General features: G+C 39.8%; 1 protein-coding gene and 1 long non-coding RNA gene across 2 annotated transcripts in view; one reads left to right on the top strand and one right to left on the bottom strand.

The window, feature by feature from the left end:
• The window catches only part of TENM3 (teneurin transmembrane protein 3), a 2,759,728-nt gene that overhangs the window by 680,672 nt on the left and 2,065,558 nt on the right, over positions 1-13,498 (bottom strand). The window lies entirely within an intron of this gene.
• LOC134761320 (uncharacterized) overlaps positions 12,762-13,498 on the top strand; it is a 29,924-nt gene continuing 29,187 nt past the window's right edge. The window contains exon 1 of the long non-coding RNA XR_010139828.1: positions 12,762-12,958. This is a non-coding gene — a long non-coding RNA (uncharacterized LOC134761320). The remainder of the gene's footprint in view (positions 12,959-13,498) is intronic.

Genomic DNA, 13,498 nt, shown 5'->3' with positions numbered 1-13,498 from the left:
CAAGACTTACTGGAAAGCCACAATAATCAAGAAAGTGTGGTGTTGGTGAGAGAATAGACAAATATATCTATGGAACAGAATAGAAAGTCTAGAAACAAATCTATATAACTATAGCTTGCTGATCTTCAACAAAGGAGCAAAAGCAATACAGTGGAGCAAAGATATTCTTTTCAATAATGCTAGAACAACTGGACATCCACATACAAAAAAATAAGTCTAGACACACACCTCACAATGTTCACAAAAATTAACTCAAATGGGTCAGAGACCTATATATAAAGTGTAAAACTATAAAACTCCTAGAAGATAACACAAGAGAAAATCTCAGTGACCTTGGGTTTGGCAATGATTTATTAGATACAACACCAAAGACATCATCCGTGCCTTTATCAATAAATATGATCAAGAAAGAATTGATAAGCTGGGATTTATTAAACTTAAAATCTTTTGCTCTGCAAAGGACAACGTCAAGAGAATGAAAAGACAAGCCACAGACTAGAAGATATTTGCAGAAGAGACAGCTGATGAAGAACTGTTATCCAAAGTATACAAAAAATACCTAAAACTCAACAATAAGAAAATGAACAACCTGATTAAAAATTGGGCCAAAGATCTCAGACACTACACCAAGGAAGATACACGATGGCAAGTAGGCATATGAAAAGATATTCAACATTATATATAATTTGGGAAATGCAAGTTAAAACAATGAGATACCACTACACAACTATTAGAATGGGCAAAATCCAAAACACTGATGGTACCAAATGCTGGTAGAATGTAGAGCAACAGGAACTTTCGTTTATTGCTGCTGGTAATGCAAAGTGGTGCACTTCGAAAAACAGTTTGTTCATTTCTTACAAAACCAAGCACACTCTCCAAAACTTGCAAACAACCAATGTGTCCTTTAGTAGTTGATTGGATAATTAAATGTGGTATATCCAGATCATGGAATATTATTCAATGCTAAAAATAAATGACCTATCTGGCCAAGAAAAGACATGGAAGTTGTATTAGTCTGTTCTCACGCTGCTGTGAAGAAATACCTGAGACTGGGTAATTTATAAAGGAAAGAGGTTTAATTGACTCACAGTTCCGCGTGGGTGGGGAGGCCTCAGGAAACTTACAATCATGATGGAAGACTCCTCTTCACAGGGCAGCAGGACAGAGAATGAGTGCCAGCAGGGAAATGCCAGACACTTATAAAACCGTGTCATCTCAACATCACAACTAACTCACTATCATGAGAGCAGCATGGGGGAACCACCCCCATGATCAAATCGCTTCCTACTGGGTCCCTCCTATGACACGTGGGGATTATGGAAACTACATTCAAGATGAGATTTGGGTGGGGACACAGCCAAACCATATCAGAAGCCACTTCAATGCATATTACTGAGTGAAAAAAGCCAATCTGAAAAGGCTACATACTATATGGTTCTAACTATATGACATTCTGGAAAAGGCAGAACTAGGGAGACAATGAAAAGATTTATGGTTGCCACAGTTTTGGGGGAGGAAGGCATGAATAGGCTGAGCACAGGGGATTTTTAGGGCAGTTGAACTATTCTGTATGTTCTGCAATGATGGATATGTGTCATTACATATTTGTCCAAACTGATAGAATGTACACACTAAGAGTGAACCCTAATGTAAACTATGGACTTTGGGTAATAATGATGTGTCATCAATATAGGTTCATTGATTGTACAAATGTACCACTGTGTTGGGGGTTGTTGATTGTAGGGGAGGTTGTACCTGTGTGGGGACAGAGGTTATATGGGAACTCTGTATTTTCTGCTTGATTTTGCTGTGAACCTAAAACATCTCTAAAAAATAAAGTAATTTTTAAAAAACCTAACTGGTGACTTTTGCCGTATCTTTTATTTTTCTGGGCCTCAGTCTTCTCATTGATAACATGAGAGTGCTGGACTCCATGAATGTGCATTGAGTCAAACGGTAATATGGATAGTATGGGGCAGAGAAGTAATAGGAAGAAAACGGAACCAAGCTAAAACCATTGCTGCCAAGGAGTGGCTGGGGGAAAGGGGTGAATGGGAAAAGAGAAAGCTGCCTTGCTAGCCTGAAAAATTTTACATGGAAAACACTGAACTAGATATCCTCTGAAATTCTGTTATCAAAGTCTATCAGGTGTTTTCTTAGCCTAGAATTTTCTCTGTCTCCCATTCCCCGCCTTGGGAAAAGCCTACTTCTCATTGAGTACAAGATCAAGGCAACTCTACAGCACTTAGCTGATGTTTCAACTATTGTACTGGTCATATTGAGCCTGATACATTTAAGGCACCCAAAGAATGATTATTGAATGAATAACTGAACTATAACTGTTTTATATATTTAACTTTCTGTTATAATTTGTGAGTTTTTCAAGGGTGGGGACTCCAAGTCTTATAATTTTTCTGTTTCCAGCACCCAGGGTAGTATGTGAAATAACAAGAATCCAATTATTGTTTCTTGAATTTTCCAAATATAGATATAGAGGAAACTGGCAATAATTGGAAGGACTGGAGGATTTGTAGATTTTTCTTTTTTTTTCTTTTGAGACGGAGTCTTACTCTGTTGCCTAGGCTGGAGTGCGGGGGCATGATCTTGGCTCACTGTAACCTCTGCCTCCTGGGTTCAGGCAATTCTTCTGCCTCAGCCTCCTGAGTAGCTGGGATTACAGACACCTGACACCATGCCCGACTAATTTTTGTATTATTCCAGAGATGGGGTTTCACCATGTTGGCCGGGCTGGTCTTGAACTGCTGACCTCAAGTGATCTGCCTGCCTCAGTCTTGCAAAGTGCTGGAATTATAGGCATGAACCACTTTGCCTGGCTGGATTTGTGGATTTTGTTCATGTATTACCTATTTAAAAAAATAAAATAGTTGACCTTAGAGTCCTAGCCAAAAATAAATAAATAAAATAGTATATTTATACACACTAAGCATAATTTCATTTGTATATGTTGCATGTATTTCATATAAACAACTAAACACAAACCTAGTGTTATCTCTAAAATGGGGATTTAGGTCAATAGTACCCACCTGGCTCTAAATCGACTAAAGAAAACACATGCTTATATAATTTCCCTTAATAGAAGATGTTTATTACTTATGCATTTTAACAGAGGTATCTATGTCTCTCCCGTTACATCTATAAACATATATATTATATAATCAATCTTTAGTGTCAGTTCATTAGAATTTACACATTCATATCTGAAATTTAATGGTATGGCAATATGGATTGTGGCAAAGAAGAAGAGAAAGAAGTTCCCCAAAAACGATTGGAATAAAATTCTAAAAATAAATAAATAAATAAATAAAATGAAGAGGGAGAAGGAAGAAGAGGAGAAAAAGCAAGGGGATTATTAATATTTTGAGTGGCTGAAATACAATAGTTGTCAAAAATTCTCAGACTAAATTCTATGCATTTCATTCATAGGAACTTCATAGTTGTCAAAAAATTCTTGGACTAAATTTTATGCATTTCATTCACAGGAACTTCTAAAATTCTTTCTCAACAACTGCTTTTAATTCTAAAAACTGCACATGGTTCTAACAAACTGATTATATGGCTTTGAAATGCATAGTGGTTTAGATCCAGAAAATCAGAGAGTCTTCCTATTGAAATGAGGCATTGAAAAGAGAAAAGCTGATCCCCAAAATATTAAAACCAGATAGAATTACTCAAAAAGCAGGGTCGTCTGACTTCAGTTACTATAAAGGGCGAATATCTGGACATTCTTTGCTATTTTCCAAGAACTACATTGTGCAATATTTATAATGATGATCCTGCATCATTGGGAAAAAAATTAAATGATGAGTATATCTTAGCATACTCTGGTGAAGAAATTTGGAAACAATTCACTTAAATAGAGTCCCATCCAAATGTTTAAAAGTAGCAAGAGTGAATCACTTCTTGATGTTTTCTGAATGTTTCTTGATGTTTAAAGTAAAAATTTTTACTTTAATTCGTTCTCTCTTCCTCTCTGTCTCTCTCTTCCCCTTCTCTCTTGTCCTCACACCCTCCCTTCCTCTGCCCCATACTTCTCCCACCACACACACATTTGCTCTTATTTATAATACTTATTTGGTGTTTGACTTGTTTCAGACTAACTTTGCTAGCATGGTGGGCGTATATTTTAAGAAAATACGGATGTAATGGGATTTTGGTACTTGAAAATAATCTAACATTTTCATTTCATATATTAAAAAATGCATTGGTATATATTCATTATTCATTTAAGTCCAGTCAACTCTCAATTATCTCAGGTAATAGAGAGGAAGGATAGAAGGAACAGGTGAAATCTATTCCTACTCCCCAAACACAATTTTCATTCTCTTCTCTGTGAGTTCTTTACAAGACAGTGATACCTCCTTTCCCCTTCTTTGTAGATGCATTTCAATTGTGGAATGACCTTAAGAAAAACAACCCAAGAGAAAAAGAGAAGCAAGCACATGGATGATCTCAAATCTGCTTTAAAATTAAGATAGCAAATGAAATCTTTAAGTCTACTAAAAGAAAACAAACGGAAATGATTTTTCCAATATTGTCTCCGGAAGCACAAGTCACTTCCAGATAAAACAGTTGTTTGTCCTTTGTTAAACTGCGCCGACTATTTTGCAAACCATTTAATCATTTAAAAAGCCAGCTTTTTATAAGTATAAATGTGTCTTAACCTTCAGAATACCAGTTAGATTTTTAGTGCGAATATCTTGATACATTTTATAATCTGCAGATGAGGAGGGCCAATAAGACTTTGTTTAATAACATTATTAAATACTGATGTTAGACAAAGTCTTACAAGCACATCATCCAGACTGTTAGCAGTAGAACAGGCCTCCTAGCTGTTCCTTAACTAGCAATAATATTGACCTTTTTAGTAAGTGTGAACAGCATTTATCCAAGGGAGGAATCAATATCGAGCTGAAACTCCAAGGTCTTAACAGCTAATCCTAAAAAACATAACTCAGTGGAGATTCCAGGATGGCAATTAGCATAAATGCAAAAATGAAAAGATCATGTAAACAAATGCGCTCAACTTTGTATACGGTTTTTATATTTGGCATTTATTGGACAAGGAGGAGAATGGGAAACAGAACTTGAAGACTGCTCTTTGTTTTCCCTAGAAAAGCTGCATTAAGTAGAGTAAAATAAAATCCTTTTAGACACATAGAAAATTACACTATGATTTAACACCTATTGTGCTGAGGGATGTCAATAGTCATTGATTACTTTCTCTGTGAAGACCCAATGAAATCTTATAAACTAGTGTTAACTTTGAGGCTACAAAGGGTCAGAATATTTTAAAACACTATTAGTGATAATGCTTTTTGTCCTTCATCTGAAGAACCTAGTCAAATGAGTGTTGTGTACAAAAGTCTGTTTTCCCCACAAGGTGATGAGGGGAGGGAAAAGGGTCAGTCGGTGAATATGGCTGAGAAACTGCCCTAAGAGAAAACACGGCAGCTCATCTGTGGGGTTGGGGTTTGGGTGGGGAGGGCGCGCTATACTCCATTTGTGGTCAGGTCAACAAAAAGTCCAATATTTGGAAGAAAGGAGAAAAATGTCGTCATTCATTTTTTATTTTTTAGAGAGAGGATTTCCCTTTGTCACCCAAGCTGGAGTGCAGTGGCACAATCATAGCTCACTGCAGCCTGGAACTCCTGGGGTCAAGTGATCCTCCGGCCTTGGTTTCCCAAAGCAGTGGGATTACAAGTGTGAGCCACCCTTTCCAGCCAGCAATTTTTTAAAATGTAAAAATAGAAGAAAGAAGAGTGTATACCATGGATGAAATTTTTCTAGCTTTATGGTCAAGACTTTAAGAACTGAGAAAATGTGTTACTTGTGGCCTGGGCTGGGGTCTTGAGAGAGAAGCTGAATTAAATGTTAACTCTATTTACAACCAATTGGTCACGAATCCTTCCTGTATGGCTCCACCTTCCTGAGTAAATCTGTTGTCTGAGCAAACAGAGCTTGGATCCTCCAGCCTGTCTCGAGGTATGCCAAGACAGCTTCCTTCAAGATAAGGAAATGAATCTCTTACAACTGCCTTCCTTGAAATGGGGAAACTGGCCTTAGGTGGCAGAATCCCAATGGTATGTTAGAAAATAAAGGACCTAAGGAAAAAGCTCCTTTGCCGTCTATCCACAGAAGCATGTCCATTTACGGGTCCACATTTGTCTCAGTGTATTATCTTTCCATTGCACATGCATCCATAAACACTTTGGCCTCTTTCTTGAATATGAACATCCTTCTTCAATTGAGTACATGCCCTTTAAAAAGGTGTTCTGTATTTGGCTTTCAAGAATCTGGCCATTCTAGACAAAAAGGCACCAGAGGAGTTCTTATGATTTATCATGTCTGTGATCCATGAATTAAAAGGCCTCAGTGAGTGAGACCATTATGGTTTATTGCTTCTGGAAGCTGAGTGCTACAGAGTGTGTGAAGAGAAGCTGGCATAAATGCCTGAACAATAAAAGTCCCTAAATGCTGATTTACCTGTCAGACTGAATTGGCTCTGAAAGAAGGCTAATTAAAAAAAAAAAAAAGAAGAAAACTTGTATATCCAGATACAGAGTCTTTTTATTCCAAAGTTTTAATAAAAATTTTCATATGAAACCATGAGAGAGTTCTACATAACTATTTGTTTTCCATTGTTAGTTGACATGCTTTACTTTGGATTTTAAAAAATTGAGAATACCTACAAAAAATTACATGGAAGCATTCAATATGCTAACAATAGCACTTTTCACTTCTTAGTTGGATAAACTGTCCTGAAATTGTAGATTTTCACAACATCATAGTCTAAAAGTTACTTATTCTAAGAAAATTATAATGGCCTCATAGTTGCTATAGTTTCAATCATCTATTTGTTCCTCAGGTTCAGGCTAGCCTAAGTCTTCATTATGCCAAATCGTGAATGTCTATTCAATCTTTTTACATCTTTAGAGAATTCCATTATTTTAGTTTGAAACTCATCAGGCATCATACTGACATCACATATGGGAAGACCTTTGTTATGTTTACCATCAACCCCTTGTCCATATTGAAAACCCCATTCCTTAATTCTGGATTAGGCTTTCGAGGTTCTGAAAGAGCTACCGGTCCAGCGCAGTGGCACATGCCTGTAATCCCAGCACTTTGGGAGGCCAAGGCAGGTGGATTGCTTGAGCCCAGGAATTTGAGAACAGTCTGGGCAATTAGGTGAAACCCAGTCTTTACAAAAGAAAAAAAAAATTAGCTGGGTGAGCTGGTGCATGCTGGTGGTCCCACCTACTCGGGAGGCTGAGGAGGGAGGATCACTTGAGCTGGGAAGTGGAGGTTGCAGTGAGCTGAGATCACACCACTGCACTCCAGCCTGGGTGACAGAGCGAGACCCTGTCTCAATAAATAAATAATAAAAGAGCTACTAAAGTAACTGTATTCTTGAATAGGGATCAGTGCAAATAGTAAATATTTTTGCTTTGCGGGCCAACTCCTCAGCAGTGCTGTGGTAGGGGGAAGGCAATCATAGACAAGGCATAGATAATGAGCATGCATGGCTGTGTCCCACAACCTTTTATTCATGGACACTGAAATGTGAATTTCAAGTTTTTTTTTTTTTTTTGAGATAGAGCCTCTCTCTGTCTCCCAGGCTGGAGTGCAGTGGCATGATTTCGGCTCACTGCAACCTCTGCCTCCCAGGTTCAAGCAATTCTCCTGCCTCAGCCTCCCAAGTAAAATTTCACGTAATTTTTATGTCACATTTTATTCATTTTTCCCCTAACTATTGATAAACTCCATTCTTATCTTGTGGGGTGTACAAAAAGAGGTGGTAGGCTGGATTTGGCACATGGGCCATAGTTTGCCTACTCCTGTTCTTGAAGATGCAATTACATGATTTCTAAGCTTCATCCACAAATGTAATTTTAGAGGAGAGGGTCATTAATTTTAATTCACTTTCCTTTCTAAACATCAACACATTTCATAGAGTACTTACTGTTAGAAGGTCTGGAGGACAATACGGGAAAGTGAAATTCAGACCTCAGTATGGCATCCTTAACTCAGTCATGTAACCAAGGCAGCTGTGAGCTGCAGATGTGCACCTGTTCTGGGCTACATTACTATAGACTTATCTGGGAAGCAATATCGTACACTTCACCTTATTTTTATGCCAAAATGCATTGATCTTTATTGGTTCTAATTGCCAACATTTTAATTAATTTTCTTTCATAGTATATGAGGTTAGGTGTAATATATTTCTTTCTGTCACAGTGAGAATAAGTTAGTATTCAAAACTATTTGTCTACATTTTCCACATCTCCAGATTCTATATATAATAGCTATATAAATTATATAATATAATCACTATATGTTGTGATTATAAATTATATAGTATAATCACTATCTGTAATGATAATAAATTATAGTATATATATTATACTATATGTGACATAATTATAATATGAATATAAGTTATATAGAGTAAAGCATAATTTATAAATTATAGTATATATAAATATATAAATTATAGGCTTAATGTATATAAAATATAATTAAATATATAATTATGCATAAATTATAGTATAATCACAATATCTGGATCAATCTAATATGAAATTCTTTTTTAGCCTAATATTAGTGTAACCATTCCCAAATTATACTTTCTAAATATGTTTTTTGGTAGAATTGAGGCCTAATATGCTGGCTATATAAGTTAACTGCAGATACTAAAGCTGGTATAATTGGCATGGTATTGATTTAGAAGTATTATTAGATAATAAAATACTTTAGGTATAAGAAATTGAATTAAGTAGTATTATTCATACAGTTTTCTTGATGATGACTTTTCTATTTCATCATGCTAATATCAAAATAGACTAAAAATACTCCTTAGTTAACAAAGTGATTTGTAATGAAAGACTTGAGGTTGCTCATTCAAGGAACCCTAAGGGGGAAGAGCTGAGAGACCACATTTTGAGTTTTGCGAGTAGTTATACATTGCACGCTCTCTTGGCTTTTTGCTCTTTTCACATAGCAATTGTATTTGGAATTATCATCTTTGGACTTATTTGGAATTATTTGCTTCCACAATTCCACCCACCCCTCCCCATATTAGCCTACGAGATCTCGGAAGGGAGGGAATAGGTCTCATTCATTCCATATTCCCAGGACTGAGCAAAATGCTTAGATTAGTGTAGATGCTTAACACATTTTTGTAAATGACTGAATTGCATTATTTTGTGATTCAACTTGTTTGGATTCATTATAAGAATGTTATATGTCCCAAGTCTGCCTTTATAAAGAGGAAACAGTATTCTTCATTCAGTTGTCTTTGCTTCCAGGAAACAAAGGAAAAAAATCCCATGTATCTGAAATCCTCTTATTGGAGGCTTCCTGTCAAAACTTCATCACCTAGACACGTTAAAGCCCTAAACGCGAATTGCCACAGCTGTAGGTATTTTAGCAGCAGATAAACGTTTTCTGTAACTTCTAGTATAATCAGGGATGGCTATGAGCCTGTGGGTAAGAGCAAGATGTGGGTGGCTGAGAGCTGGGAATAGTAGCAGGGTACGGTGCAGGCTGGGCACATGCTCTGATGCTGTAAACAGAGTGACAAGCTGGCAAGTCTAAGTGGAGATTGAAGCAATTGCAGGGGTTAATGGAGCCCATGAAAAGTTATGTCACTTGTTTTACTAGTACTGTATCTGAGGTGCTTCTCTGATTGTGATAAAGTACAGAAAAATGTCAAAACAAATTCAAAGTGACTTGAAGAAGCTTGATTTATGCTCCTTGAAAATGCTAAGCATTTTATTGTATTGCACTTACCTATCTAAAAAATGGGTAAAGTAACAATTTAAATATTCCAAGGACTGTGAAACTATTTGGAAATCAGTCCTTTAGTTATACAGTGGCTCTGACTGAACCCCTCTTGAAGTTAAGCATCATAAGGAAAAAGTTTAAGCCTACTCAGTAAATCAAGAAACTTCCTAGTAGATTTTCTTCAACTCACTCAGAAATGTGATTAACAGGAAAAAAAAAAAAAAAAAGAATCTTTTTAAGTGCCTGTCCTTCTTTAAAAGCCTGTGACTTTCCTCACTTCGTGGACAGATTTATCCCTCACTGGATTAATGAGCTCTGTGACTCCAAGAGGGCAATGCAACTTGCAGGACAGTTCTCCGGGTGGCCTTGGGCCAACCCAATGTCCCCCCACTTTTCGCTTCCAGTTCTCAAGAATAACTGTCGAATGTGCCAGGAATGCAACATCCTGAGAAAAGGGGAGAAGTGGCCAAACAGCCCAGGCTAGAAACCCCCAGAAACAGGATGTCCTTCGATGTTTCAGCCCAGCAGTCATGTGACACGCGGGGCGTAAAACCCAGGGTGGGCTGCTTTCTGGGGTCCCTCAGCTGCGGTGCAATTAAGGCATGAGCAGATGAGACTCTATCCTCCTGGGCAGCTTTCCAGAGCCTTGGGGGATCAGCCCATCATGAATGCTGGGTTTTTGTCCCTCGCTGTTTATCTGTAAGTAAGAAATCCACTCTGTATAGTGTGTGTGTGTGTGTGTGTGTGTGTGTGTGTGTGTGTATGTTCTGTTTCACCAGACTCAGGCAAGTACTAACAAGCGCACAGTGAACCTGCCTCATAACACTCTCTTTTGTTAAATAAGTAAAGTTCCACACAGTAGAATATATTCTAGACAAGTACAGACTAGATGGAGTGGGCCAGGCATGTGATGGGACGTAATCAGGGAAATTTGAGGACAACTCTCAGCTTAATCCTTGGGACTGTATTGTAGCAGAGTTCTCCACTTCCACCTTTTCTTCAATATTCCAAGTTTTTGTCTTGAGATATTATCTCACCCTTGGTGTCCCACGAGCTGAAATATGGTTCTGGTTTTATTTCTGCACATGGTAGGCCAGTTTCCCACAGCTGATACTGATGCTAATACGAATATGAATACTAACACTATTTAATAGTAATCTCTTACATAGCATTTATTATGCTCCCAGCTTCAGAGGTGCTCATATTTGGATGTGGTATTTAATATTGTTCTTAAGCTACCCCAAAGACTCTAAAAAACCGATTTTAGACCTTCACTCATGGATTAGCATCCTCCTGAAGAAATAAAACCCAAGGCAAACTCTTGCCAGCTTCAAGCAAAAGACTCACCTATAGGACATTTAGTTTGATGGCCAAGGTGGTTTTTCCAAAGACAGAAGTCTGACTGACCTTTTGGGAGTGTTTCTTTTTTGTTTTAGTTTTTATTTTTGGAGACAGGGGTCTCGCTCCATCGCCCAGGCTGGAGTGCAGCGGCACAACCACAGCTCACTGCAGCTTTGGCTTCCTGGCTCAAGTGACCCTCCCACCTCGGCCTCCTGAATAGCTAGGACTACAGGTGTGCACTACTACACCTGGCTAATTTTTGTCTATTTTGTAGAGATGGGGTTTTGCCATGTTGCCCAGGCTGGTGTCAAACTGTGGGCTCAAGCAATCCACCCACCTCAGCCTCCCAAAGTGCTGGGATTCCAGGTATGAGCCACCATGCCCCGAAGGATTTAACCTTGCCCTAGAAGAGGTCTGGCCTTTGCCCTGGTGCTAATATTGATTTGTTGGGGGTCGGGGGGAGGGGAGGCTTGGGCTAGCCAGATTGTGACTGTTTGATTTAGGGTGGGGCCTACCACACCTGAAGGTGAAGGCTAGCCGTCCCTGAAGCCTTCACAGTATGATTTAGAGTGGGAGCTTTGTTTCGTATAAATGTATGGGGTACAAGCGAAGTTTCGTTACATGCATATATGGCACAGTGGTGAAGCCAGGGCAGTTAAGACATCCTTCACCTGAGTGACGTACATTGTACCTATGAAGTAATTCCTCATCATCCCATTCCCTCTCTCTTCCAAGTCAAACTTCCAAGTCAAGGATGGGAGCTTTGAGTCAGGCCACCTGGATACAGAGATCAATCATGTGGACAATCAATCAATCCGCTACATAAGGGTGCCAAATATAAATTCTGAAAACTGAGGCTTGAGTGAGCTTCGCTGGTTGGCAACGCTCTATGTAGACTGTCACATGTGGATACTGGGAGACTGATGTGCTCTGACTCCATGGGAGGGAGACAATGAGAGCTGTGTCTCTTACCTCCGCAGCCTCGGCCCTATGTACGTCTTCCTTTGGCTGCATTTGATCTGTATCCTTTCCCCGTAATAAACCATAACAGTGAGGATCACAGTTTCAGTGAGCTCTGTAAGTCCCTGTAGCAAATTATTGAAACTGATGATGGTTTCGGGAAACCCTCAAACTTGTGATTTGTGTCAGAGTTGAGGGTTGTCTTGTGTCGGGTATTCCTTTTAAAGTGAGTAGTTGGCTCAAACTCTTTGCAGTAAGCCCAGATTCAAACTCCAGCATCAGAACTTCCTGGGGGGATTATTTAAAATTCAGCCTCCTATTGCCACTCAAACCTACTGAATCAGAAAGGTCGGGGAGGGCTGAGAAGCTGCATTGTCATTATTATTTTTATTTGAGACAGTGTCTTGCTCTGTTGCTGAGGCTGGAGTGCAGTGGCACAACCACAGGTCACTGTAGCCTGGACTTCCTGGACTCAACCAATCCTCCCGCTTCAGCCTCCCGAGTAGCTGGGACTATTGGTGTGCACCAATATACCCAGCTAATTTTTAAAACATTATGTAGAAACGAGCTCTCCCCACCTTGGCCAAGCTAGTCTCAAACTACTGGGCTCAAGTGATTCTCCTGTCTCCACCTTCCAAAGTGCTGGGATTACAGGCAGAAGCTGCATTACTAACAAGATTCCCAGGTGATTCTTAACGCACTGTGAAGCTGAATCCCACTGTTTTCAATGAGAATGAAAACTGAATCTTGGGGGAGGAGCCAAGATGGCCGAATAGGAACAGCTCCGGTCTACAGCTCCCAGCGCGAGCGACGCAGAAGACGGGTGATTTCTGCATTTCCATCTGAGGTACCGTGTTCATCTCACTAGGGAGTGCCAGACAGTGGGCGCAGGTCAGTGGGTGAGTGCACCGTGCGCCAGCCGAAGCAGGGGCGAGGCATTGCCTCACTCGGGAAGCGCAAGGGGTCAGGGAGTTCCCCTTCCAGGGGTGACAGACGGCACCTGGAAAATCGGGCCACTCCCACCCGAATACTGTGCTTTTCCGATGGGCTTAGGAACCGGTGCCCCAGGAGAGTATAGCCCGCACCTGGCTCAGAGGGTCCTACGCCCACGGAGTCTCGCTGATTGCTAGCACAGCGTCTGAGATCAAACTGCAAGGCGGCAGCGAGGCTGGGGGAGGGGCGCCCGCCATTGCCCAGGCTCGCTTAGGTAAACAAAGCAGCCTGGAAGCTTGAACTGGGTGGAGCCCACCACAGCTCAAGGAGGCCTGCCTGCCTCTGTAGGCTCCACCTCTGGGGGCAGGGCACAGACAAACAAAAAGACAGCAGTAACCTCTGCAGACTTAAATGTCCCTGTCTGACAGCTGTGAGGAGAGCAGTGGTTCTCCCA

The sequence above is a fragment of the Pongo abelii genome, chromosome 3 (assembly GCF_028885655.2).
Source record: "Pongo abelii isolate AG06213 chromosome 3, NHGRI_mPonAbe1-v2.0_pri, whole genome shotgun sequence".
NCBI lineage: Eukaryota > Metazoa > Chordata > Mammalia > Primates > Hominidae > Pongo > Pongo abelii.
Note: the sequence above shows the minus strand (reverse complement) of the source record. Positions and strands in the feature narration are given on the sequence as shown.